A 26,879-nucleotide genomic window follows, 5' to 3' on the forward strand; every position below is an offset into this window, starting at 1 on the left:
AGCAACCAAGATGCCCTTCCATAGGTTAGTGGATAAATAAACTTTGGTACATCCAGGAAATTAAATATTATTCAGTGCAAAAAGAAATGAGCTATCAAACTATGCACAGAAAATGGAGAAACTTAACTGCATTTTACTAAGTGAAAGAAGCCAATGTGAAAAGGCTGCATACTGTGTGATTGCAATTATATGACATTCGGGAAAAGACGAAACTATGGAGACAGTAAAAAGATCAGTTCTTTTCAGAGTTGGGCTGGGAGGGAGGGATGATGCATGGAATACAGAGAATTTCAGGTCAGTGAAACTACTAATATACTAAGGTGTAGTATTAATGTATAGTATCATATACTAATATGGTAGACATGCATCAATATATAATACATTTGTCCAAACCCATAGAATGTACAACACCAAGAGTAAACCCTAATATAAACTATGGAGTCTGTGTAATAATGATGTATTAATGTAAGTTCATCATTTGTAACAAATGTACCACTCTAATTGGGGATGCTGATAATTGATGAGGCTATGCATGAGCCAGGGGGCAGGTGGTATACAGGGATTCTCTGTACCTTCTGCTCAATTTTGTTGTGAACCTAATACTTATCTTTAAAAAAGACTATTTTTAAAAAGTTACTGCTCTTGCACATCCTGCACATGTACCCTGGAACTTAAAATTAAAAATAATGAACATAATAATAAAAAGAATGTACTGCTCTTCATACCACCTCATCTTTCAAAAAGAGTTAAAAATATCTGCCTAGGAGCTGTGAACCCAAAAATATCTGAGATATGTCAATCAATTTAGAAAGTTTATTTTGCCAATGTTACGGACACACCTCTGACACAACCTCAGGAGGTCTTGATGACATGTGCCCAAGGTTCTTTGGGCACAGCTTGGTTTTATACATTTTATAGAGACATGAAACATCAGTCAATATGTGTAAGATGTACACTGGTTTGGTCAGCAAAGGTGGGACAACTTGAAGTGGGGAGGGGGCTTCCAGGTCATAGGTAGATAAGAGACAAAAGGTTGCATTCTTTTAAGTTTCTGATTAGCCTTTCACTGAATGCACAATTTACATGTGAGAGGAGAGTAAAGGAATAGTCACTTATGCTTTAGTCTGGCTTAGTGAAATAATAGGGCAGAGGAAGCAATCAGACATGCATTTGTCTCAGGTGAACAGAGCAATGACTTGGAATTCTGTCTGTCCTTTGCCCATAAGGAATTTCCTTGTGGGCAAATTGTGAGGGAGGTATGTAGCTTTTGTGTGTGTGTATATATATATATATATGTATATATATATATATATAAATCTTTATAGCTCTCTCTCTCTCGGTTTTTTTTTTTTTTTTTGAGTTGGAGTTTCGCTTTATCACCCAGGCTGGAGTGCAGTGGTGCGATCTTGGCTCACTGCAACCTCCACCTACCAGGTTCACGTGATTCTCCTGCCTCAGCCTCCTGAGTAGCTGGGACTACAGGCACACACCACCATGCCTGGCTAATTTTTCTATTTTTCGTAGAGATGGGTTTTCACCATATTGGCCAGGATAGTCTTGATCTCCTGACGTGATCCACCTGCCTTGGCCTCCCAAAGTGCTGGGACTACAGTCGTGAGCCACCGCACCTGGCAGCTGTCTTATTTAAAAATAAAATGGGAGGCAGGTTTACCTGACACAGTTCCTAGCTTGAATTTTCCCTTTGGCTTTGTAATTTTGGGGTCCTTTATTTTCTTTTCACAGAGCTTACTGGGAGAAAGAAGTTGGAGTTAAACAACTTCCTTAATGAGGTTTGACATTATTAGAAACTCTCTGATGGGTGGGCTGATCAGGAACAAAGTCCTGGAGCTTTGAAATGAAAATTTATCTTGGATATAATTGGAATCAATTAGGACCAAAGTTTACACCCAAGTAGTTGTATGTGAGTAGTTTAAGTGGATGAAAACAAGGGAAGTAGGGTTGAGTCTTGTATTGCTTGTGACTGAATTTCTTACTTCCTTTTGGCCTCGTTTCAGTCAAATAGTGAGTGATATTTCAATTTGAAAGTAAACTAAAGACCTTTTAACTTAGGGGAACATTTAGATAGCCATTCTTGGTTAAATTTAAGACAGAAATTTTACAACCTGCGTACAGCCTCAGGCCAACAATTCCAAAAACTTAGTAGTGGGGAGGGATGCACTGAATTGTTTGAAATAATTTTTCACAGCAAAGCTCCTGTGAGAAAAGAAATAGCAACTAAAAATGCTTTGTTCTCCAGTTCTCTCTTTGCCATGAATTTGTAAAGAGGATTAGATGCTTTGGATTTTTATAAGAATAAAAATTGGATGAGGAGTTCACAGAGAAAGCAACTGGATGTTCTGTTCATATGAGCAGGGGAAGGCCCACAATTTCATGTAAGTATTAAAAAGAGAGGTGACTTAATTATTCCCAAGGCTAGTGAGTGGAAGCCTACCAGTAATACTGGAATAGTCTACATTTGTATGTGTGCTTCTGTTACCAGAAATAGGTCGTGATCCAGACCCCAGGAGAGGGTCCTTGGTTCTTGCCCAAGAAAGAATTCGGGGTGAGTTCATAAAGTGAAAGCAAGTTTATTAAGAAAGTAAAGGAAGAAAAGAATGGCTACTCTATAGGCAGAGCAGCCCTAAGACTGTTGGTTGCCCATTTGTATGATTATTTCTTGATTATAGGCTAAACAAGAGATGGATTATTCATGAGTTTTCCAGGAACGGAATGGGCTATTTCCAGAACTGAGGGTTCCTCTCCTTTTCAGACCATATAGGGTAACTTCCTGATGTTGCCATGGCATTTGTAAACTGTCATAGCGCTGGTGGAAGTGTCTTTTAACATGCTAATGCAGTTTCATTAGTGTATTAAGAGCAGTGAGGGTGATCAGAGGTCCCTCTCACCATCTTGGTTTTGGTGGATTTTGGCCGGCTTCTTTACTGCAAGCTGCTTTATCAGCAAGATCTTAATGACCTGTATCTTTTGCCGACCTCCTATCTCATCCTGTGACTTAGAATGTCTAACCTCCTGGGAATGCAGCCCAGTAGGTCCCCAATTTATTTTACCCAGCCTCTATACAAGATGGAGTTGCTCTGGTTTAAATGCCTCTGATACTTCCTCTTTATTTAAAGACATAAATCTAAATAATTATTACATTTCTCAATACAAAGTGGAAAAATGGAAGTTATTTCAGAGATTTGTTTGTATAACACATTAGCAGACTACTTGGAAACATATATCAGCATTTAGCCTTTGATGGGTAAAATTTTACCCCATCTTTGATTTTATTTTGGAGATTTTTACTTGGAAACATGGTTTAGAAGCCGTGAAAACTGTGGATTTTTCTTTGTTACTCTCTCTGAACTTTAGTTACTATCCCAGAACTGCCAAGAGATTGTATAACCTCATGTTTATGAAAGTGTTCAAAACCACTGTTTCATTTTGAGCAGAGTATTTTCCATAACACTTTGTGTAAGAAAGCTGATGGCTAGGGTATTGAAATGAAAACAAGGGCCAGGCGCGGTGGCTCACGCCTGTAATTCCAGCACTTTGGGAGGCCGAGGCGGGCGAATTACTTGAGGTCAGGAGTTTGAGACCAGCCTGGGCAACATGGTGCAACCCTGTCTGTACTAAAAATACAAAAATTAGCCGGCCATGGTGGCACATACCTGTAATCCCAGCTACTGGGGAGGCTGAGGCAGGAGAATCACTTGAATTTGGGAGGTGGAGGTTGCAGTGAGCCGAAATCACGCCATTACACTCCAGCCTGGGCAAAGAAGCAAGACTCCTTCTGAAAAAAAAAACCAGAAAAACAACATAAAAGAAAAAAAAAAAAACCAAGAAAGTTCAAAACTAAAATGTTATTTTTTTAATCTTCTCTATCTTTTTCTCTCTTTGTCTCTTTCTTTCTTTTTTCTTTTTTTTCACCTGAATGACAATCTTGAGTGGTGGAGTCAGGGGGTTTGTCGGTGGAATGTCATCCATAGGGTGATGGGTTGTCAATATCTTAACTCATATTTTCTTAAATATTTTTATTCATTTTATTTTCTTATTTGTCTACTCTTATCAGAATTTTCTAATTGTAGATATTTGAGTAACAAGTATCAAATGTATATGAAAAATGGAAAGTCAAAAAAATACTAGACACACTTTCAACCAGTTATCCACCCACCTTATATTACTTACAGTACAGAACACTCAATTATAAATGCAACTCTTCAATTCCACAGCATAGAAAATGAGACTATGTATATCATTACCAGCCCCAGTAGAGATAATAAGGGCATATGCACAGCTACAACTATCCATTGAGATAATGAGATTATAAATACTATACTCCTACTGCTTCCAGGTATAATGAGAAGCTACAGTTTTATGGTCATATTTCTGCCATCATCCTTGAAACCAGGAGACAGTGAATTTAGAGATAACCTAATGAGGAAAAGAGACAGATAACCATTTATCATAGCCTTCCCGAAATCAGCTCATGAAGTAAGTAAGGCACAAATGGAAACAAAGTAACTGAATACATTCATTTGTTAATTAATATCTGCTGTTCTTAGAGAATCATGAACAATGAACAATTTATTAAAGAGGCAATAATCTGAAATACTCTATTACAGGGTTAATGATCATAAAAACAGGTCTCATAAAAGTAAGGGACAATCAAGAGCTTTCTGGAAGTGCTCATTTAATATATTTCTATTCTCTTAAACAAAAAATAGTCTCTGACACATTATCAGTAAATCATGTTTTAGGCAATACTATTGATTTTCTGTAGCCAGAGGATATTTACATTCCTTAGGTATGTCTACTTTCCTGGAAATATTTATTTGTGTTCACAAAAGTTATGTACAAAGAAAGAGCTCCAGGCTCAGTTTGAGGATATGGTAGAGGATTAATTGCCATGAAATACAAATTGGAAAAATTTTTAAATGTACTTCTGCTCAGATTTGATACTTGAAATTAAATTCCCCAAAGTAAAATATCCTTGCATGTGAGAGAAGGTGATTCTCATTTTAGGAAAATAGGAATACAATTTTCAACCCTAACTACATGTACTAAATTGCACATTTCTAACCTCTGATTATTTTGAGTTGTTGCTAGAATTTTTAAAGTAAAATCCATATTCTGAATGTTCCACAATATTGTTTCTGCCTATTTTTGAATTTCATAATCCACCTCTCACCACCCTCTGTTTAAGATCCAGGCATACTGTTTCTTTACTAATTGTCCAACATGCCTGTCTCTTTTTTGTACCTTTGCAATGGTTCATAAGCTCACAGCCTGAGAATACTCATTTACCTTCTTTAGGTAGCCAAGCAAGAGAGCTTTGTTATTCTTAATCATCTTATTTATAACAGGGAGACCACCCTTTCTCCCTATCAAGCTAATCCAGGTTACTATCTCATGACGTATTGTCCACTTTGTTCTCAGAAATTATAAACATCTGAAAATACGTTTTTCTCTCATTTCATATTTATCTCACTCACAGGAGCATAACAGACAGGAGGAAAGAAAACTTTTGAAAATTATGTATGGCTTTAAAATAGGAATAAAAGACATCCCTGAGACATTATACATATAGATAGAGATCTTTATCTAGGAATGGATAGAGAGATTAGTTATGAGCACTGATCTCTGAACTTTTATTCTCTTGCCCAAATTCCTAAGAGGTATGGGGATTCATTCCTTATAAGCCATAAAATCTCATTATGTGTTTTTTTTTAATTAACCCATATAAGGTGGCTTACTTTTGTTGACGAAAAGAGTCAAACTCTGTAAAATATGTGAAGAGATTTATTCTGAGCCAAACGTAAGTGACCAGTGGATTGTGACATAGCCCCAGGAGATCCTGAGAATATGTGCCCAAGGTGGTTGAGCTGTGGCTTAGATTTATACATTTTGGGGCGATATAAGACATAAATCAATAAATGTACATTGGTTCAATCCAGAAATATGTGGAAACTGGGGCATGGGGTGGGGATGGTACTTCCAGGTCACAGGAAGATTCAAAGATTTTCTGAAGACCTAGAATCAATAGAAGGGAGTGTTTGGGTTAAGATAAGGGGTTATTAATACCAAGGTTCTTATTATGCAAATGAAGCCCCCAAGATGCATGCTTCAGAGAGAGATTATAAATTTTTTTATCAGACTTAGTCTTAAGGTCTCTGTTTTGATGTTGATGCTGGTCAGCTGTGCCTGATTTCCAACAGGGAGAGTATAATAAGGCACTATAATAAGGCACTCATTATAAGAGAGTCTAACTCCCATTTCCCATCATGGCCTGAACTAATCTTTTAGATTAACTTTGGAATGCCCTTTGTCCAAGCGGAAGGTCCAGCAGTTGGTTGCGGGGCTTAGAATTTTATTTTTGGTTTACACTTTGCAACCTGTGCGTGCTAAAGCGTCACATGACAAATAGCAGAATTGAAGGGAAATCAAAATATTTTAACTCAAAATATATTTTGAGATGGCTGCTACAGGGCCAGCAGACTGAAATAGCCATGCAAAGCCATCTTTTTGGGGGAAAATTTACATCTGTAGATAATCTCCATTAAGGCATCCATGACTTCCCTTTCTAGACCTTTCCTGCATCCAGACGAGATTAACTGAGAGTAAGACACCTTTAAATGTCTGAAAAAAGATACCTTTTATCTATTTTCTCTGAGGGCTGCTACCTGTGAGTCTTCATTAGCATAACAAGGCTACCTTTGCTAGCCAAGCCTCTTTCTTTCTCCCTCCCATAACCTGTCTTGCTACGAAAACCTATTTTTGCCAATATTCTAAGCCAGCATTCTTTCTATAACCTTAAGATGGTAAGCTTCTGAACTTCACTGGGAGGTGGGGTCTTCATTTCGAAGACTCTCATGTATATACTTTACGCAAATTTGTATGCCTTTTCTCTTATTAATCAATCTGCCTCATATCAGTGATTTTTCAGTGAACCTCCAGAGGCTAAGGGCCTTGGCCCCCAAAGCCCCCTTATCTTAACTCAAGCATTTCTTTCTACTGACTTTAAGTCTTTAAATAAGTTTCACTCTCAACCGTCAACTAAAGAATCCCTAAAACCCACCTATGGCTTGTAAGCTCCCTTTTTCAAGATTCCCTGCCTTTTCAGGCCAAACCAATGTATATCGTCCATGTATTAATTTATGATTTTATCTGCAATTCCTGTCTCCCTAAAATGTATAAAACCAAACTGTTACCCAACTGCCTCTGGCACACTTTCTCAGGACCTCTTGAGATCATATAACCCTGGGCTGTAGTCACTCATATTGGTTCAGAATAAACCTTTTAAAATATATTTTAGCAAAATTTGTGGTTTTTTCATCTTTAGATAGAAAGAAAAAATGACTATGTATAGGTGACCATAAAGAGTTTAAAACAAAAAGATTAAGCGTATGATTACCTTGTGTTTGGTATATATTTCTGAATATGTACACACACACGCTCACTTATATATGTCTTAGAATTTGGTGTGTTCATTGCTATTAGGATATCATTGCTTCTAGACTCATCAGAAAGAACTAGGAAATATATGTATGTATTCTAATTCATGAATACACAGACACCAATATTTATTTCTATGTTTATCTGTATATATAATTTAACAAAAACCTAAGTTTTTATTGATACCTCTAATTTCAATCTAACTCTACTGGATTCATCTTAGCCTTCCACATTTCCTTATTTGTAACATCCTTCTCTGACAGTGAGGAACCTGGCTTTCTTTTTCCATAATATATTCACTTATTTGGCCAATCCCACTATATGTACAAACTTTGCTCTCATAATTTTGTGCTTCCATAACAAGGATTATGGATTAGCTTTCACATTGCTAAATCATAACCATTGAAAACATAGTAGCTTTAATTAGAGAAACATTCATAATTCCAAAACCAAGTTATGAAAGAAGAGATTTGGTCTCCTTCAAACTCAGAATTTAGTGTTTAAAAGGCCTGGAGGAAGCCCATTGCTTATACCTTTCCCATAGCTTGCTGCTAACTTCATGTTTAGGTTTCTTGATTCCTTGATAAATGTTTCTAATCTAAATCATCACTTCATCTCTCTGTCTAGCTTTGTGGGATAACACCTTGTTTTGTAATTTCATTGTACTTGGACATTTCTATAGCACTCAATTTCTTAACTTTGGTATCTGGTTCATTTCAAAGCAACTATTACTAAGAATTATCCCTGTTCCTTACTTAACATTTAAGCAATCAGTCCCAAACCAAATGAAATAAGCGTCAGAAGCCTTTTTAATATTTAGCTCTTTAATCTCCTTTCTTCCACCATTCTTAGACTCATTCAAATAAATTTTTAGTTAAAATTCCTCTTTCCCTTGATGGCACAACTATCCCATTCCACCATCATTACTCAGGCTGAGACTTTAGAGATATGGTTGATTCTGCGTTTTACTTTGCTTTTAAATCCAATTAATGGTTTCACATTTTAAATTTTAAGTTTTCTTTCTCATCTATGACCTCTTTCACATTTTTATGCCCAGGAGAGGCTTTTGTAGTAATAAAAACCAGCAGCACATCCTGCATAGGAAATTTCAAATAGTTGCCCCTATGACCCTGATGTATTCTGCATACTGCTAAAAATAAACCTTACTAAAATATCTGATAATATGTTTTCTAGGGCCAATTTGGTTACATTAGAAAGCCCTAAGTATAATGCATTAATCAAATATTCAAGTCTTATTATGCTGTGATTTCAGCCAGTATTTCTGGAGGTGATCCTTGCTCTTTTCTTTGACATGCAACACCCTCAAGTAGAAATAGGAAACTCTAAATTCCCTGAACCTTCCTTCTTGTTAATTTTCTTTATATTACTTCTTTGTATTTCAGAGGAAAGGTTATGGCCCTAAACTTAAATATTACAAATTTAAAAAATTCTGAGTTTTAGTAATATAAAAAAACCACAAAAAAGCAAATTAATCTCAAAGAAAGTCGAAGAAATTAAAAAGATATAAAAAGAAACCAGTGAAGTAGGAAACTAATATATAATAGAAAAAGTCAACAAAGCTAAAAGTTGATCTATTAAAATGTTTCATAAAACTGACGGCACTCTGATAAAACTGATAAACTAATAAAATATATAATTTATATATCTAATAATTTATATATCATATATACAATTTCAGTAGACAAAAAGGCAATGACTCGATAGATCCTACATAATTAAAAAGATAAATGGGTAATAAGCTATATTACAGATAATAAAATATATATACTCTTATTAATATCTGTATACACTCCAAGTAACACAAATTGACATAAAAATTTTGAGTAGGTTCATAATTACTGAGGATGTTGAAACTCCCAAAAATTATCTCCTCAAAACAAGTAAAGCTCATATGATTTTACTAATGAATTTTGTTAAATAGTTTTAGGCAAAGCAAAAAACTATTTTAACACCAATTCTTCTTAAGAATAGAAAATGCAAAATGTATTGAGAATAACTAAATAATAACTAAATAGTATCCTCTATTTACAAATTCAATACTTTTACATTCAAATTTTCAGTAGGTTTTAGAATTGCAAATTGGTAAGTTTATTTTAGAACATATGGGGAAATAAAATGAACCAAAAAAAGCCAAATTTTTCATATTAGTTTTCAACTGCTGCACAAGTTACCAAAGACTTGGTGTCTTAAAACAACATGTATTTATTATTTCACAGTTTCTGTAGATCAGAAGTCCAGTTTAGCTGAGATCCCTGCTTAGAGGATCATGAGTCTGAAATCAGGGTGCCAGCCAGGCTGCATGCTTATCTGCAGGACTGCCCAGAGAATAATCCATTTCCAAACTCAATCAGGTTATTAACAGAACTCAGTTCATTGTAGGTCCCTGTTTTCTTGCTGGCTCTTAGCTAGGGTGGCTCCTACATCCTAGAGGCTACTCTCATGTCCTAGCCATGCGGTCATATCACAACATGGCTTCTTACTTCTTAAGGCCAGCAAGTGAATCTTTCTCCAGTTTGCTATAGGATAGCCTTACACAATTTAATTTAATCAAAGGAGAAACAATCCCATCATTTATTCTATATAACATAAACTGATAAAAACAGTAATTACCTCATCATATTCATAGGTCCTGCTTCCACTCAATGAGAGGGCACTATGGAGAATGTACATAACCGGGATTGGGAAACCAACAATCTCAGCATCCTGTCTGCTACAGTATTTCTTGAGAATAAGAATTAGGCTTCAGGGACCTACACTGCCAATCATAAAAGGTTATTATAGAGCTAATTAACAAAATGTATTAGTTGTTGAAGAATTGACAATTATAGTAATAAAAGAAAATTAAAGCATAAGAAAAAGACACAGACATCAAGAACTGCTATTTGGTTTAAAGATGACAATGTAGTGCAGTAAAGAAAAGATGGCATTTTCAATATAGAATGCCGTTTCAATTGGATAATCACCTTGGAAAAATAATAAAAACGTAAATAAATCTTTACCTCCTACCTTACATCATATACAAAAATTAATTCCAATTGACTACATGTCTAAGTGTGAAAATTAAAACAATAATGTTTATGGAAGACAACATATGCAAATATTTTTAGAAACTTAGGTTAAGCAAAGCTATTTTGTAGAGACACAAAAGGCATTATTCATCAAGAAATTGATAAATTTGTCCACCTTAATCTTATAATTTATATTTGTCAAAAATACCATTAGAAAGTAAAAATACAATTTACAAATTAGGAGAAGATACACTTATCCACGATATATCAAGGACTTCTAGAAATCATTAAGAAAACAGTTATCTCTATTTAAAAAGTTGGGTAGTAGACTTTTGGGGTAAAACAAAGAATATCTAAGCAGCTAATAAATGAAAATCTGTTTAAACGAATTATTAGTAACATGCTTAACCTAATTATTAGTACTCCATGATGTTATACCGGCATTCATCCAACAAAATGGCTAAAATTGAAAACAAAACAAACGAACAAAAAAAGCCTGACAGTTCCAAGTTTGGGGCAGTATATAGAGTAATTGGAAGTCTCATACATTGTCATTAGCAATGTAATTTGGTAAAATCACTTCGGAGAAGAGCACAATTGTGTCTAAAAAAGTCAGACATATTTATAGCCTATGAATTTCCAGGAAATGTTAAGTCATACAACTTCCTGGAAATTTCTTTTATGTATGTATCAAAAGATACCCAGAGAAAGATTTATAGCAGCCTATTTGCACTAGCCCCAATTTGGAAGCAACCCAATTGTATATCAACAGTAGAATGGATAAGTAAATTATGGTATATTTTGACAAATAATGGAATGCTAAAGGGCAATAAGAATGCATGAACTGCTTTATTCAGGAAGTATGAATCTTGCAGATATTGAGCTGGACAAACTGTATGCAAGAAAGTGCATCACTCTGTGATTCAATTTATATCAATTATAGAAAAGGCATATGTAAGTGATAGAATTCAGGATAGAGGTTACTCTTGACAACGAAGGAAAAGAAACTAGAGGGCCATATGAGGGCCTCTTTGTGCTGAGAGTTCTGGGTCATATTTCTACGAGTGTGTGCAGTTTGTGAACATTTACTGAACTGTACTTTTGTGATTTTTTTGTACTTCTCTCTATCTATGATCTATTTCAATTTGCATTATGTTTAAAAAAAGTAATCTTTAACTTTGTAGGGTAGGGTTTAAATAATTTGACTTAACTTTTTTTTTTTTTTTTTTTTTTTGAGATGGAGTCTCGCTCTGTCGCCCAGGCTGGAGTGCAGTGGCGCCATCTCCGCTCACTGCAAGCTCTGCCTCCCGGGTTCATGCCATTCTCCTGCCTCAGCCTCCCGAGTAGCTGGGACTACAGGCGTCCGCCACCGCGCCCGGCTAATTTTTTGTATTTTTAGTAGAGACGGGATTTCACCGTGCTAGCCAGGATGGTCTCGATCTCCTGACCTCGTGATCCACCCGCCTTGGCCTCCCAAAGTGCTGGGATTACAGGCGTGAGCCACCGCACCCGGCCTTGACTTAACTTTTGATTGTCATTAAATCTGAGCATGTTTTGAGAAAGTCTATGTTTAAGGGTAATACTTAAAATAATCTATCTGTTAATAAATTTAATTTGTATCTTAAATGCTGAAATCAAGCTTTACACTGGTAGAGATAGAACGAAAGTAGAGACTAGCAATAGAATAGAGAGTACATGATGTGACTACAGATTATTCAGTTTAAATTGTGATACTGAGAGGCTTCTTGTCAGCCTGAACTTTGATGCTGACAGTAATTTCAAGCAATTTACTCTAAGTTTTTCCAAAGTGCACTGTACTTGCGGTCTCACGGGTATTATAACACATTAATTTTATTCATTTTCCCCACAAGATGAAGGCAATATATGTTTGAAAAATCTGCTATGTTAATTTGTGTAGTGCTTTGTAACTTTCACCTTGAATACATGCAAATTTAATTTAAATTAAAATGTACAGTTAAAGTTGGATTTCGGATGTTTGTAATTTTGATTTAGTTTGTCCATCTAGCAAACACATTTCTAATTAAGGAAGATATTACTTGGTGGTGGTTTTGCATCGAATGCTCATAAGACAACTCTAATCTGGGTTATAACTTTTGACAAGCATTAGTTTCTATTCTATAGTAGTCTGACAGCTACGAGATTAGGAAAAAGTATTTCATCTTAAGAATACATTCTTAGTTCATTGATGCTTATTTCTGATACTTGTAAGCCAAATGACAAGTAAGCATTGTACTTCAATGGCCTCATTTTAAGAAATTTTTCTCTGCTTCTAAGAATATTAGTTATTGAATGCATAGAATTCATGAGTCATCCATCCATAATAATCCAGAGTAGTCTGAAAAAACAGGGAGTTACCTACTAAATGAAAAGAAAAGACAATTCTACTATTTTTTTCTATACTAGGTTAAAGTCATGGTACTAAGATTTTATACAGTCTAATAAATTATGATCAGTATATTTAAAAATTAAATAGATGAATAAAAATTATGAGATGCATCACATGTATTAAGATTAAAGATTTTTATGTGAAAAAAAATGTTTCCTTACACACATACACACAGACATAAACGTACATATTTATTACTTGGCTGCTCTTTAAAATATAAATTTTACTGAGTGTTATCATCTAAAATGTTTTAAAAGCACTGCATTACTGGCATAAAAAATAGCATATGGAAAATTCAGAGACAAGACAAAACACTATATTCAAGTAACTATAATTAGTTTGGTGTGTCTAGATTGTAGAATACGTTGTGGTAGGGAAATAAATGGAGAGAAGATGTAAAGAGAAGCACCAGTGATATATTTTAAATGCTCTATAAGGAATTTGTGCTTTAAAAATTTGTTTTATCAGTAGGTCATGATGCTTCTCTGAAAATACAGACTGCTCTTTTCTTCAATCACACATAAAGGTTATATTTTTAACAGTGTGGTGAAGTTAAGAGGCAGCGATGTTCTTAATATTTTATGTCTCATTCTAGGAATTCAGGGATTTCAACACAAGATGATGTGAGTAATTTTTTTTTAGCCTGTATACCTAGTGGAAAGCGACATTATATGCCAGGGACAGCTGACACCTGTCAAATAAAATGAGACAGATGTGAGCAGGTGAGGGGAGGGATACAATCCTTAAGCTCCAAAGTAGTTTACCTGAAGAGGAAGAGACTCACCTAGAGGAAGAAGGAGAGTGCTTCAAGTTGGTCTTGGAGCACATGAGACCTGCTGGTGAGAATGAATGATTTGAGATGCTCCCTGTATGCCACATCCATTTGTTTTTAATCCAATCTCTGGAATAATTCGGATCAAAAATTATAGAATGAGGACTATAGAAAGTAAGAAAAATCATCCAAGTATATGTAAGTGGCTGTAAGAAACTAGTAGGCCCCTACTTTAACTCTATTAAATACCTTTAGTTCAATAATATTATAATTATAGAACCAAAACATAGGATTTTGACACATATTTTTATTTTTGCACTGAGAAGATATGCAAAGTTAAGGATAACTGGAAGAGTTGCCTTATAAGGCAGCAGCAGAAATAGCATCTAAGGCCAGGAGAAGAGAAGAAGTGATCCTGGGTGTACCTGACCATAGGCATAATAAATAACAGAGAGAAAGGGAAAAGAGAAGTGCATGGAAATGGGACCAGTATTCATTCATTTATTTATCAGTCATTTGTGGCACAAAGGATAATTATGTGGTATGTTTACCTCAATATTATTAGTTAAACCTTAATCTACAAGGAGCTTCAAAGTCATCATGTTTTTTAATTACTCCTGCTCAGCATCAATCTAAATATTATTAATAAAGAACATTGTTATTGAGTATCTAATCAAATCCTCTGCACTGCAGTATATGATCCATTCCCTCATGGAAAATTTCTGTTTTGAAAACTGTTCCATTTGTTCATTTAGAGATGTTGCATTAAGCTTAAGCCTAAACCTAAGCCATTCTATTATATTTATTTGAATCGTTTCACTTTTGCATTTCAATGTGTCCATTTAACTTTTATTGTGTTAATGGAGATTACTTACCCGAATACGTGAAACTTTTGCATCGTGATGTCTAAGAGCAGCGGTCTCTTATGCACAATTACCAGCTGAGCCTTCAGCAAACCAGCTGGCATACTCTGTAGACAGAAGGAGATATCAACACCTCAATTTGGCTATATTTCTGTATGATATGGGCTGGAAATATTGTAAAAAATCTATATATATCCATATATACATATATAAATATATAAAAATAAATTTAAACATATCTTAGCTCAATGAGTATAATATTGTAAGTATTAAATCAAAAGTCAATATCTTGACAAAAATGTTCACGTCTCAATGGAGCAGACATGCAAAATCAAGGATAACTGGAAGAGTTGCCTTGTGAAGCAGCAACAGAAATAAGAGCTAAAGCCAGGAACGGAGAAGTGAATATCTATCTATCTATCTAACTTACACATTCTTGTCAAAGTCATATTTACAGTCACTTCATAGATTGACACACACACACACAAAACCAGGACCTTTACTAAATGACAGGTGTATATACTTTTTTTGTCAAAACAAATTTCCTTGCCCTGTATTGCAAATTTTTAATTTATTTATGGTACTTATCAGATTTACATTGACTCACCCTATCATCCTCCTTAGTTGAGATCCCATTTTTTTCTATATTTTAGTCTACCATTTGAATATCTTTTCTTCTCACCATAAATACACATTAACACAAATTAACTGCTTAATCTGCCCATCCTTCATTTCTACCTTTATTTAGAGCTATATATGTCTGTAAGCATTAATGTTGTGTTGTATGTGCTTTTAAATATATATGTACAATACATATTTAATATGCACATTCTACTGCAACTTGCTTTTTCACTCAGCAATTTTTATTTACAACCTAGTGGAAAGAGAATGGCGAGAACAGCAGGAGGTATTTGAGTGTTACCTTAAGGTTCAAGCTTCTCTGAGATTACAAACTATCTCCCCCTACAAAAAAGTCAAGATATTTATACATCAATACCCCTTAGCAATGTGACTTTGTTGGTCATCACATCAAAAGGTGAGTTTTACCTCTCAATCCCTTAAATCAAACTTTGACCATGTAACTTGCTTTGATTAATGGGACCTTAGCAAATGTGACATAAGAAAGGGCATGAAAAGTGCTAGTGCACTAGGCATTGGCTTCTCTTGCTACTTTTAGAACTCAGACACTAAGGGAAGAAGTCTGACTTTGTTAAGTACTGGACATGTGACCTATTTGCCTCTATCACTCTAACCAAACATCATACATGTGAATGAAGCCATCCAGACTGATCATCCTCAGCCAGCCAGCCGGCTGAGACCAGCAGAAGAATCCACAGCTATGCCCATCCCACATTGCCAATATACAGTACCAAAGGACAAATTATTGTGATTTTAAGCTATTAAAGTTCTGCATAAGTGTATATTGCATATTGTAGCAAAAGTTAGACAGTACACGTCTACTACTTATCTCTACCATTTGTATTTCTCTCTGTGATATTGAGCTTTATTTTTAGCGCATGGTAGAAATTTTCATTGTTTTATGTTTCTTTTTCTTTCTTTTCTTTTTTTTTTTTTGGAGACAACATGTTCCTGTACTGCCCAAGCTGTTCTCAAACTCCCGGATTCAAGCACTCCTCCTGCCTTGGTCTTCCAAAGTGCTGGGATTACTAGCATGAACCATCTCACTTGGTCTTATTTTGCAATTTAATAACTGTTTTTAGATAACAGTCCATGGATTCATGGAAAAAAAGTACCTATTTAAAAAACTTAAATGTCTCATTCTTGTTTCAAATGAGTAAGCATGGACTGAAATTATGTCTTTCTTGCCAGAAGCCCCCCTACCAAAAAAAAGCCAGCAAATCACACTATCAAAATGTCTGGTCCATATATTAATATAGGGTGAATATATGACCATTTATCTGGCTCTGGACTACTAAGTAAAGATTTAAGACCTTGTAGACATTTTCCAGGAATGTAGGAAAAGATAATATAAAGTATAAAAAGATAAAAATGAATAGAGGAAGAAATGGAGGGAAGAAAGTGGAGGGTGAAGAATGGGAGACAAAGATGAAAAAGAGAAAATCAAGAGAAACAAATTATTGAGCATTTAGATAAGGCTTCTGGGTTATATAAGCTGTCTAGGTTTGCTAGGGATGCTGTAACACAATACCACAGACTGGGTAATTTATAAACAGTAAAAATGTATTTCTCATAGTAGTAGAAGCTTGGTAATTTAAGATTAAGGAACCAACAGATTTGGTGTTTGGTGAGGGCTGCTCTCTCCTTCCAAAATGGTGCCTCCCTTCTGTGTCCTCACATAATGGAAGGGCAAAAGGGAGGAATGGTGTATCCCCACATGGCAGAAGAGATGAAAGAATCAGGCAGCTCTCTGAAGCCACTTTTATAAGAGCATTAATCCCATTCGTAAAAGCAGAGCCCTCATCCTCTAATAACCTCTCAAAATCTCCACCTCTTAATACCATCACCTTGGGATTTAAGTTCTCACATATGAATTTTGGAGGGACACATACATTCAAGACATAGTATAAGTCAATGCATTCTCTTATTTTGCTTATGAGAGTGTGAAATGGACTTCTCTCGCAGGACTCTGAAAACATAGAGTCAAGCAGAAAATTGGTACTTGGATGTAGGTGTTTAAAAGGACAGACAGTGGCTGAGTACAGTAGCTCACGCTTGTAATTCCAATGCTTTGGGAGGCCAGGATAGGAGGATTTCTTGAGGCCAGGAGTTGGAGGCTACAGTGAGCTTTGATAGTGTCGCTGGAGTATAGCTTGGGTGACAGAGCCAGCCTCTGTCTCTAAAATAGTAAAAAATAATATGAATAATAATAAAAAAGAAAAAAGTGACACAATGGAGATAAGATTAATGAATTACTCCCTAACTGTATCTATCTATATCATTTAACATTGCTGTATTTGACTTTCATTACATTTGTTTAATTATAAATTTGAAAACTAAATTAATTTTAGTTATGATTATTGTTGTTTATTAATAAACACTATTGAAAAATATTTTTCTCTGAGTATAGTTTTGGGGAAAATCCTGTAAGCTTTGTCAGGTTTCTTTCATATTATATTGCTGAAAACTGCAATTTATGATTGGATTTACACTTTTAATTTAAAACTTAGTTAATGTATTGTCATAGCTTTTTATTTAATAAAAAAATTATATATTATATGTTTTTCTTTGAGAATGTTATGTTGGAAAAATTCTACGAAACTTGGTTTGTTCTCATTATTTTTTATTTTAAAAATTTCTGTAAAGTTTAGATTTACTCACTGATCCCATTAGATGGATTATTTTTCCCTGAACAATCTTTTGTTTATAGTTTTGTGATTAATTTTGTTGCTTGAATTACTTTAGATTTTTAAAATTAGTCAATTTTATGTAAGTATTCCACCTACACAAGAAAGCTAACTGTTTCTTAGAGACAGAGTTTGATATATTTTTACTTAATACAAAATATATTTTTTTGCTCATATGACATAAATTCTTAGTGTTTTTTAACACTTAACCTGTTGATATGGTTTGGCTGTGTTTCCACCTAATTCTCATCTTGAATTGTAGCTCCCACAATTCCCACATGTAGTAGGAGGTACTCTGTGGGAGGTAGTTGAATGATGGGGGCAAATCTTTCTCATGCTGTTCCTATGATAGTGAATGGGTCTCACGTTATCTGATGGTTTTATAAAGAAGAGTTCCCCTGCACACACTCTCTTCCCTGCTGCCGTGTAGTATGTGACTTGCTCCTCCTTGCCTTCTGCCATGATTGTGAGGCTGCCCCAGCCATGTGGAACTGTGAGTCCATTAAACCTCTTTTTCTTTATAAATTACCCAGTCTTGGGTATGTCTTTATCAGCAGTGTGAAAATGGACTAATACAGTAAATTGGTACTGGTAGAGTGGGGTGCTACTGTAAAGATACCTGAAAATGTGGAAGCAACTTTGGAACTGGGTAACAGGCAGAGGTTGGAACAGTTTTGGAGGGCTCAGAAGGAGACAGGAAAATGTGCGAAAGGTTGGAACTTCCTAGAGACTTGTTGAATGGCTTTGACCAAAATGCTGATAATGATATGGACAATGAAATCCAGACTGAGGTGGTCTCAGATGGAAATGAGGAACTTGTTGGGAACTGGAGTAAAGGTGATTTTTGCTATGTTTTAGCAAAGATACTGGTGGCATTTTGCACCTGCCCTAGAGATTTGTGGAACTTTGAACTCAAAGGGGATGATTTAGGTTATATGGTGGAATAAATTTCTAAGCAGCAAAGCATTCAAGAGATGACTTGTGTGCTTTTAAAAGCATTCAATTTTAAAAGGGAAACAGAGCATAAAAGTTCAGAAAATATGTAACCTGACCAAGCAATTGAAAAGAAAAACCCATTTTCTGAAAGAAGTTCAAGCTGCTGCAGAAATTTGCATAAGTAACAAGGAGTCAAATGTTAATCACCAAGACAATGGGGAAAATGACTTCAGGGCATGTCACAGATCTTTGTGGCAGCCCCTCCCATCACAGGCCTGGAAGCCTAGGAAGAAAAAGTGGTTTCATGGGCCAGGCCCAGGACCCCCCTGCTATGTGCAGCCTAGGGACTTGATGCCTGCATTCCAGCCTGGCAGCTCTAGTCATTGCTAAAATAGGCCAAGGTATAGGTCATGCCTTGGCTTCAGGGGGTGCAAGTCCCAAGCCTTGGCAGCTTCCACATGGTGTTGAGCCTGCAGGTGAACAGAAGTCAAGAACTAAGGTTTGGGAACCTCCGCCTAGATTTCACAAGATGTATGGAAATGCATGGATGTCCAAGTAGAAGTTTGTTGCAGGGGTGGGGTCCTCATGGAGAACCTCTGGTTGAAGCCTCCACACAGAGTCCACACTGGGACATTGCCTAGCGGAGCTGTGAGAAGAAGGTCACCGTCCTTCAGACCTCAGAATGATAGATCCACTGACAGCTTGCACCATGTGCCTGGAAAAGCTGCAGACACTCAATGCCAGCCTGTGAAAGCAGCCAGGATGGAGGCTGTACCCTTCAAAACCACATGGATGGAGCTGCCCAAGACCATGGGAACCCACCTCTTGCATCAGTATGACCTGGATATGAGACATGGAGTCAAAGGCGATCATTCTGGAGCTTTAAGATTTGACCGCTGGATTTCGAACTTGCATGGGGCCAGTAGTCTCTTCATTTTGGCCAATTTCTCCCATTTGGAATGGCTGTATTCACCCAATGTCTGTACCCCCACTGTATCTAGGAAGTACTAACTTGCTTTTGATTTTATAGGCTCAGTGGCAGAAGGGACTTGCCTTGTCTCAGATGAGACTTTGGACTTGGACTTTTGAGTTAATGCTGAAATGCATTAAGATTTTTGGGGACTGTTGGGAAGGCATGATTGGCTTTGAAATGTAAGGACATGAGATTTGGGAGGGGCCAGGGCAGAATTATGTGGTTGGGCTGTGTCCCCACCCAAATCTCATCTTGAATTGTAGCTCCCACAATTCCCACGTGCTGTCTGAGGGACCTGGTGGGAGGTGGTTGAATTACGGGAACAGGTCTTTCCTGTGCTGTTCTTGTGATAGTGAATGAGTCTCATGAGATCTGATGGTTTTATAATGAGGAGTTCCTCTGTACAAGTTCTCTCTTCACTGCCACCACGTAGGATGTGACTTGCTCCTTTTTGCCTTCTACCATGATTGTGAGGCCTCCCTAGTCACGTGGAACTGTGAGTCCATTAAGCCTAGTTTTCTTTATAAATTACCCAGTCTCAGGTATGTCTTTACCAGCAGTGTGAAAACAGACTAATACATCTGTTAAGTACTAAAAATGTATGTTATTATCATCAATATGACTATACAACTATACTTTTCTGGGTTTTTTGTTTGCTCTTTATATATGTCTATAGGAGAGTACATATGCATTGATGGATTGATAGATCAATTGAGTCATTATTTTGAAAGCCTAATGGTTTCCAGGAATTATAACTTTACTGTAAACTAATTGCTTCATAGAATTTTTCAATTGAATTCAGGTATTCACATTGCAATTCTTGTTTTTCTGTTGTTTAGTGTCTCATGGAATTTGTTAGTTGTTCTCTCACTTTTAACATTACAGACAATATTTATTTGTTTTAAAACTTTGTGTGTTCATGTGCACACATGTATTTGCAGGTTAGCATGTGATTTTAGAAATCATATAGCATATATGTGTGTATTTTTAAGAAAACATGTAGAGGTCACTTTTATTACTGCGACTAATAATTCATTTTAAAGATTAATATCAGCCTTGTGCATTTATTTTTCACAACCATATCATTAGTCTTTTGTTACATTTCTAACAAGAATCACTAGTGGAGCCTGCTTATTACTAGGTACTTGAGAAAGTTAGAAGTTTTTACTAAATGCAAGAAGAAAGCACTTTGAGTTATGGTAAAATGACACAGAAGAAATACTATAAGGATAAATAGACTTGAAGTAAAAAAGGGTCATTAATTCATCCATGTGTTTATTTATTCATCCAATCTTGGTCAAAGGCAAAGACTCTGTAGTCAGCTCTTCACAGAGCTTACTTTTTAGAGCAGATGCTGTGAACATTTATAAAGTTCAACTAAAAGGGTTAAATATAAGTGAATAACACAAAAATATCATTTCTATGTAGGCACACTACTGTCCTTAAACTAGTGGTTAACTGAGATTTATATAAATATTCAAAATGGCACATTAGTAGCTTATTGAAATTTTATTTACTAGGAAATTATAGAAGGAAAAAGTTCAGAGATCAAACGCTCTTACTAAATTTTTGAGATTTTAGGAAAATTTAAGGAGAACACATATATAGTTAGTAATAAATAATGTTGAGCATAATTTCCATTTTGAGGGCCTGCCCGAATTCTCAATGTATATTAATTTATTAAAAAATTTGAAGAAAGTAGTCCCAAATCTAGAAACTCTAGTGAACAGGGCCTAGGGGAGATATAAGAGGCTAGACATTCATGGTGCTACATCATCTTCTTAAGATAAGACTCTGTAAGGGTTAATAGAAATCTAAAAAAAAGGAAAGGAAAAGCAAAACAAAATGGGATTTTTTTCCTAGTGCAGAAAGGGAAAGAGACACCAGGCTCTCCCTTTTCTTATAGCACTTACTTGAGAAAACTTGTACGGTAATAGTGAATTCTTCCTCTATCCCTTTGAGAAGTATATGAATCTTTAAAAAAGCTAAAGTCTTACAATCCAAGACTTTATTTTTTCAAGGTGCTTGGAGTCATTTACTTGAAATGGAACATCAAGGAAGATAGCATCATTCACTCTCCATTCTCATGGGAGTTTAACTTAGGCATCTGCTCCAAATTGTAACTAAATTTTTCTCTTGAACAACAAACTTCCAGTATGGATCTACTGATATGGGGATTTTCTTCTACTTCTGCCACCCCTGAGATAACAAGACCAACCCTCCTCTTCCTTCTCTTCCTCAACATACTCAGCATGAATTTGACAAGATGAAGACCTTTATAATGAACTACTTCTATTTTATGAATAGTAAATGTATTTGCTCTTCCTTGTGATTTTCTTAACATTTTCTTTTCTCTAGCTTATTTTACTGTGAGAATATGGTATATAATACATATAACATGCAAAATATGTGTTAATTGACTGTGTACATCATCAGTAAGGCTTCTGATTAATAATAGGCTATCAGTAGTTAAGTTATGGGGGGAGTCAAAAGTTATATACAGATATTTGACTGTGTAGGGATTCAGTGTCCCATAACCTCTGCATTGTTCAAGAGCTGACAATACCTACCTCTATAGAAATCTGAGAAGTTCTGTGGGTCTTTTGGATAAAGGAAATTTGCAAAGACAAGTGACCACACCAATTTTAGGTGAGTATAAGGTGAACTATGTGTAACAAATGGTGCTGTCAAGACCCTTACTTGAGGTCCAATTATTGTTTATCTTGATAACATATAAGCAATGCTTTTTATCTGCTTGCTTAAAATGGTGAGATTTCTCTCTTTAGTAGCAGGCAGTAAGTTGCCTAGGATTTGTAAGAAAAGAAAAATACTTTAGAGCAGTCTGAGCTATGTGAGGTATGCAGGCCCAGAGAGACATGAGCATAGGACATCAGTCATGCCCCCCCGACCTGTGCTTGGAAGCAATTGTTTCAAGTCATTTTACTTCTGACTAGCTGCCTCAGCCATTATCTTCATGTTCCTGGAATTTGTCATACAAATAACAATGTAAGCCAATCAAAAGCTTATGTTATTTTAATGTAAATTCTTGATAAACAACTCAGGAACTGCCTTCTCTTTTCCTTTATAAATCCACTTTTAATCGCTGGTCATTGGAGTGTATGTTTAGGGCAACTTGAATTAGTCTATGCTCCTGGGTTGCAGTCCTCAAGCATGGTCCAAGTGAATTCTCCATGTACATTAATTTTGCCTCAGGTTCTTCCTTTTAGTTCAATATATGCATTACATTCTGACTTAATGTTTATTCAGTAATAAAACTGTTTTCTTTCTCTTCCATTATGAAGAGGTTTTCTGGGTTTACAGGAGATTTTGTATTAAATTGTTAAACTAGATTTCCCCAACAATTCCCAATCAGTGTTTAGCAGGTAGTAAATGTCAGGTCAACAAATTCCAACCATGTTCCTCAAGAGTTAGTCTAGCATCTGAAAAATGGGCTATAATACCTGATTTTCTTTCAGAGTGGCCAAGGATTGGTGGAGTTATTTGGCCATTTGACCATGATGTGTGGCCACAATGTGTGTAGAAAGTAAAGATTTGGGGGGTATGAGATAGTGCAGTGCTTGTTTCAGAGGTGAGCTTGCCTGTGGCTGTTGGCTATAGGCAACTTTTTTCTTCTCCAATTAAAGATACATGTTTTTGTGTTAGAGAAGATTAAAGAATAATAGTCTGTGCTTGCTTCCTGAGAAGTCATTCATTCCTCAGTTTAAAGGATTTTATTGGAGTCAGCCAAACTCTGAGTTGTTGTACCAAAAAAATTTCCAAAATATTTTTTTAACCCTCCTAGTAAAAGAAGAGAAGACAAGAGCCGTTGTGCTGAAAATGGAAGGAATACTTGGTGGAAAGTACACACATAAATATTGAATATAATTTTAGGATCTGCCAGCCTTTATCTATACTTAGTCAAAAGTGAGAGAGATAAGTCTTGAACAGCTACAAGACAGAAAACCATGTTTTACATGATAGTATCATATGCAAGGTAGGGAGATTTCAGAACTGGGAGAAAAGCATGCAACTAAGGAAGAAAAAACATTTCAGGATTCGGTAACTAGAGGAGTGACATTCCAGTCTAGAGCCCAGGCTTAGGTGGAGATACGGGGATAAGCATAACGTGAAATAAGACCTGTAGTCATTCCCACTCTCATTCATCTTACAGTGATCTCAGCATATTTTCTGTGAAGGCTGAAAGTTCCAGCACCTGAAGACAAATCCTTTTTCTAAGCTTTAATAGGCAAGGCTACACAAAATTACAGCATAAAATTCTATGTATTGTAGGGAGAGTAAGGGAGTGATCCATTTTTTACTAATCATAAGGGTCATGGCTGACACCCATATGACAAAAGACAAGTTAACAAGAGAAAGCATAACAAATGTATTTTTTTCTAGTTTTACTGGACACAGGAGCCTTCAAGACAAAGACCCAAACATACAGGGAAAGCTGTCCATTTTTATGCTTAGGTTCAATGAAGAATGGATAAGTGTGTAGAACTGTGATAGGGCAAAGAGGGTATGGTCTAATGCTAATAGACCAAGTGGGGAAACTCAGCAAGGCCTGTTCAGATTTTCCTTAGTTTGGGTGTGTAGCATTCCTTCCTCATGGGTGTGGGGCAAAGACCCCTTCCAAAGTGAGTCTTATGACTTATGATGACTTACAATCAAACAAGGTAGGTCAGAGAGAATTTCTTTATGGACACCTCTTGCATAGAAAGGTGGGGAAAAGTTAGAATACAATTTTTAGGTTTTATGGCTGGATGCCGGGAAAAGGGGCTCTGGTTTCTATGACCCACTGTGGCGAAGATGGATTCTAGCTCCTTTGACTTGCTTTGGGGGAGGATGAGGAGTGAGAGACAGGATGGCAGGAAAAGGCAGAGAGAAACATTGTTAGGAGGCTGCTTCTGAGGCCTTGACTATGGGGGAATCAGTTTCTGAGCCCCAATAGTACACAACCTTATAAGTTCTAAGAACTAGAGAAAGAGCCTAATATTTATTATACTTTTCAGTAATGGTTTCTTCAAAGCTGAGAAAGTAACATCAATGGATTTCAAATGGCTTGTGTTTTAAAAAGGATTCTGGCATCAGCATAAATTACTGTTTAGAGAATTCCAGCTCCATTGTGTGTGTCTCACATTGTTGTCAGCTGTCTCCTTCTGAGCATATCCCAGCCTTTCCATAAATATCTTAACCTGGCTTTATGAGAATAAACTGCAGTAATGCTCTAATACCAAAACACCCTTAGGGCCAAACATGAAAATAAGTGAATGCGGAACTTCCTTATCTCTTCATCTTGTCAGTTTTATCAGGCTGGCAGGCAATATTCACTATAGACCCATAACATCTCATCTACATCTGAAAGTGTACCACAGTGTTCTGAATAGAAATTAAGGTCATTCTGTCAGAGAACCAACTGAATTGCAATGCACATCATTTTTATCTTAGTATAATAAGCTTTTTCCCCATAGTACTTCACAATGTGTTTAGCTTCATTCTTTACTTACAAGCAGCAGGAAATTAGAAGTGAACATAAGCATATTTTTCAGACAGAGAAAACGAAAGTATGGATTGCATTTTCTCAGGGTTCAATGTGGGAAAACTTCCTGTTTCTATTCAGTGTAAATAATCTAGATTATTAAACCAGCTATAAATCTATTAAATTAACTGATGAGAGAGAGAGAAAAAAAATGAAAACTGGGAAAGCAGTTAAATGTCCAGCAAAAAGCAGAAACATTTGTAAATGATTTAGACCTGTGATAGAATTTTGTTAAAACATACTCAGGAATTTAACAGTGACATATATTATAATGGGGCAAAATTGTGCAAGTGAGTAACAAGGAAGTAGACACCAAGAAAAGTAGACATGAACAGGTGTTGGCAAAATAAGACCTGTGTGCCAAATCTATATTACTACTTGTTTTTGTGAATAAAACTTTATTGGAACTTACTCACCATCATTCTTTACATGTTGTACATGGCTATGTTCATGCTAAAACAGCAGACTTGAATACTTGCAGCAAAGATCTTACTTAGGACCCACAAAGACTGAAATACTTACTAGCTGACCCTTAATAAAAAAAGTTTGACAACTTCTGCTGCAGAGGATATTTTAATACCTCTAGATCAAAAAATAAATAATAGCTAATTTTAAAATAAATGTTAGCTTAATTAAATGCTCATGCCCACCTATTGAGAATATCTTGAGCAATGAACAAGACTTTCATAGGTACTAAACACGTGTTCTGATTTGATACTAAATTATACTAAAATTTAATTTTGTGGATAGGAAAATACAGCATGCTAAAGCCATTTTAAAATGGAAGCTGTATGATATTATTTAGAACAAATCAATAAATAATTGATATTATAATTATAAAAGTAACATAGGAACATATTAAAATATTCAAACAACAAAGAAAGTAACTAAAAATAAACTCTGCCCTCTTTACACTGAGGTCCACTCCCTAAAATAATTACTGTTAATTTCTGTTTGTATTTATATTGCTAGACATTATTGTAATACTAAATATACTTATTTCTAAATTTCTTTACTGTTAATGTAAGTAGTTTCTTTTTTTCCCTTAAAGGGTTCTTTGATTGACTTACTCTTTCTTTTATATCCTTCCCACTGTCTCTTTGAGAGTATTTTAGTTGTATCACTTTTACATATTCTAGTTATGTATAATATTTTAAAACAGATTTTAGGCCATGATTCAATGTAGTATTTTGGTGTTTTCTAGCAAACATTATTTAGCCTGTATTTTGTTTTTAGTTAGTGTTGTAGCCCATTTGTGCTGCTGTGACAAGACATCTTAGACTGGATTACTTATAAGCAGCAAAAATTTCTCACAGTTCTAGAGGCTGGGAAGTCTAAGAGCAAAGCTCTAGCAGGTTTGGTATCTGATGGGGCCTGGTCCTTGTTTCTAAGGTGGTGACTTGTTGCTGTGTCCTCACATGGTGAAAGAGGTGGAAAGGCAAAAGGGCCTCGCTAGTTCTCTCAAGCCCCCTTTTTCAGGGCACTAATCCTATTTATGAAGGCTCTGCTCTCATGCCTTAATCATGTCCTAAAGGCCCCATTTCTTAATGCTATTACATTGGGGTTTAAGTTCCTG

The 26,879-nt window shown here is 35.8% G+C and overlaps 1 long non-coding RNA gene across 1 annotated transcript in view; it reads left to right on the top strand.

Moving 5' to 3' along the window:
• Positions 1-1,373: 1,373 nt before the first annotated feature.
• Positions 1,374-26,879, top strand: part of LOC134760078 (uncharacterized) — a 60,977-nt gene continuing 35,471 nt past the window's right edge. The window contains exons 1-3 of the long non-coding RNA XR_010136968.1: positions 1,374-2,393; positions 4,355-4,494; positions 15,405-15,562. This is a non-coding gene — a long non-coding RNA (uncharacterized LOC134760078). The remainder of the gene's footprint in view (positions 2,394-4,354; positions 4,495-15,404; positions 15,563-26,879) is intronic.

This window comes from Pongo abelii, chromosome 15 (genome assembly GCF_028885655.2).
Source record: "Pongo abelii isolate AG06213 chromosome 15, NHGRI_mPonAbe1-v2.0_pri, whole genome shotgun sequence".
NCBI classification, from domain to species: domain Eukaryota; kingdom Metazoa; phylum Chordata; class Mammalia; order Primates; family Hominidae; genus Pongo; species Pongo abelii.